The sequence below is a fragment of the Salvelinus sp. IW2-2015 genome, linkage group LG3 (genome assembly GCF_002910315.2).
Source record: "Salvelinus sp. IW2-2015 linkage group LG3, ASM291031v2, whole genome shotgun sequence".
Taxonomy (NCBI): Eukaryota; Metazoa; Chordata; class Actinopteri; order Salmoniformes; family Salmonidae; genus Salvelinus; species Salvelinus sp. IW2-2015.
In genome coordinates this window covers 23,743,648-23,746,697 of record NC_036840.1, presented here as the reverse complement: position 1 = coordinate 23,746,697, position 3,050 = coordinate 23,743,648, and the positions used below count along the sequence as shown (strand labels likewise).

The window sequence follows — 3,050 nt, the reverse complement described above, 5'->3', positions numbered from 1 at the left end:
TCTCTCTTTCCCTCTCTCTTACTTTACCCACATAGGATTCACGGGATGTTGCCTATTAAAACAATTGGGCACCTAAGAAGCTAACGTTAGCAACAAACCAAAGACATTTCTATAAAGATTTGCTAGATTTAGCTWTCCTAAATACATTTTTAAAATMATGTTTTTTTGTGTGCACAAAATAGAGCAGGTAGTGTTGTTATTTGGACCAGACTGCTATTTAAATGAGCTACAAGTTTGAAATCGGAGAACAACAATAGAATGTTCATGATTTAATGCATGCCAAAGCCGGTAAGATGAAAGGGGACATTTATACTGAGAGGTTGGCGGGAATTTGAAACACAATACTGCAATGATTACTAGGTCAGTTGGAGGAAATAAAAGTACATCATTTGTCGCCGGCAACACCTTTTCAGATGTAAAGAAATGTCGGCAAAAATTTGGCGGCAAAACGTCTCGTTTCGAAAGGTGTATCTGTCTCTCTCTGACTGTCTGAGCACTGCTTGTGGTATTTGGGCAGCGTGTGTGAAGTTCTTAGAGAGGTCCGGCACTACGACTCTCAGAGTGGAGCAAACACAAGTATCCGTTTGTCTTAAAACGCTCTCCCACTCTGCTACACTCTTGCTGTGTTTTTTGCTACCTTCTTTTACCCACTCTCTTCCTTACATGCTCTTTGACCCTGGGTGACCTCACAAAGTTGTTCCCTTCTTTTTGCCCTTCACTCTCATTCACAGATCTGATATGATTGGATAGGTGAAAGCTATAAGGCGTAAACCAGGTGTAGCTACTGCTGGCACCTATCCCATATTCTTAGATTTGTGAAAGAACAGTCTGTTGATGTTTCACTCCTCTTTCTTTCTTATGTCCTTTTCCCGCCCTTTCCASTCTTCTATCTCTCTCTCTTTCACATCCATGTGTGACTTTACCCATGGTCAGAGAACTCGGATCTTGGCCAAAACACCAAGTGGCGCTACTACAACACAAACAAAGAATCTTTGGCATGCAGAGAGTTGACAGGATAACTAATTTAAAGTTGTCAAAGTTTAAAGAGTTTTTCAGACTTTCAGTAATTGTTGCACAGCTGAAAGTGTCTCCCTTCCTCCCTCCACCCCTTGCTCTCTCTCTCTCTCTCTCTTTCTCACGCTCCCTCTCTCTCTTTCTCTCTCTCTCTGTCGGTCACATTCAATCCATTCAACTCTTCAACATCCCTCCATCCCCCACCATCCCCCTCTCCCTCCAGGATATAGGGTACTCACGTAGGCAGACGGCGGCCAGCAGGCGCAGTCCGCTCTCCGGGGGGAAGCAGGTTGGGAAGAGGGGCTGCAGGACGTAGTTGGAGAAGGTGAGGGCAATGACTGCCTGGTTGGTGGGGTAGATCACCAGCACCGCGATCCACAGACGCAGGAACCTAGAGGAGGAGGGAGGGAGAGATGGAGGCAGAGGGGTTAATTAGGGTTATGAACAGCCATTTAGAGCAGCTGGATGTACGCCAACACACACACACAACACCCACACACAGCACACACCACACATCACCCACACACCAGCACACACATCACACACACACACACACACACACAGCACAACACACACAACACACACACAGCATACCACAGCACATACCTAAGACGCACAGAAGAAACAGGCAGACACACGACAGCCACACACACACACACGCACCGCCCTACACCGGAGACACCTTTAGCACACCAGCACGCACACACAACAACACACACACTCACACCAACAGCAATACACCACACACCCACATAGCTCAGGTCAGAGTGGTGGTAACACATACAGTAGGGTTCGACTGGGATAACATTGTATCAAATATGAAATTAAGGGGGCATGAGTCTAGCACTTAGAAGAATACAGGTTATTCACTTAGAATGTGTGTGTAAGAGATAGACTGCATAGTAGAGGATAGCCTGATGATGTGAGTGCTGATGATGTAGATGATGTGTGTGTGTGTGTGTGTGTAGATCGTCCGTGTGTGTGTGTGTGTGTGTGTCGTGTGTAGTGCTGGTGTGTGAGTGTCAGGCAGATGTCGCCTGCTGCGTCAAACGGCTGAGTAGATAGATCGTGTGTTTAGGAGACGAGGGGGCAATGGGGAGTTGAATGTATAGCATGACTAGAGAGGAGGCCACATTAGGAATGGTTGTTGATTTCGCACAAAATTCTCCACACAGCTTAATGGAGGCGAGCGATTAACAGATAGATTCGCTGCGTCGCACCTTGTTAGCCTGGTTGTCCTCACAAAGAATGTGTGTGTGTTTATGCGTGGTGTGTGAGCGAGTAGTTATGAGCTCCAGATATATCTCATAAGTGTGCTAATGTGTGTTTTTTGTTGTGGTGTGGTTGGTGTGTGTGTGTGTGTGTGTGTGTTGTATGTGTGTGTGTGTGTGTGGTGTGTGTGTGTGTGTGGTGGTGTGTGTGTGTGGTGTGTGTGTGTGTGTGTGTGTGTGGTGTGTTGTGTGTGGTGTGTGTGTGTGTGTGTGTAGTGTGTGTGTGGTATGTGTGTGTGTGTGTGTAGTGGGGGTCTAAAAAATGTTCACCACAAGCAGCTAAAGCGTCGTAAGATTAAATAGCCCCCAAAGCTGAAAGGCGCATCAGTTAAGGACTTTATTTGGCTAACAGTGAAGCCGGATCAGCGTGTCATGCACGACTGTAATGCTCACCACCACGACCTTAAGTCCTGGCCCTGGAATGCTTGGGCTGACCGCTGGGTGAAGTGGGCACTTCGCATCAAACGTCTACTGGAGACGTGTGGAGAGTCTCCCCCCGCCGGGAACACAGGGGTGTCCTTATGCGGCACGCCTCCTCCTCTCCCTACTTACAGTAACACCATCCAAACAAACACTCGTTGATTGTAGCTTGGTCATTGCAGCAGAAGAGAAGGGAAGACAGGGAAACAGTAATGCGACGCCAGAAAAACTTACAAACCAAAAACATCGTGAGGGCACCTGGAGGAAACAAGTTCGAGACCATTTCTAACATACCGAACAAAGCCTTCAAAAAGCAGAATATCAAGTTGGTTCTGGTAGAACGTT

The 3,050-nt window shown here is 47.0% G+C and overlaps 1 pseudogene; it reads right to left on the bottom strand.

Annotated features, from left to right (window-relative positions):
* LOC111953147 (large neutral amino acids transporter small subunit 2-like) overlaps positions 1-2,746 on the bottom strand; it is a 19,478-nt pseudogene extending 16,732 nt beyond the window's left edge.
* Between the last annotated feature and the right edge of the window lie 304 nt (positions 2,747-3,050).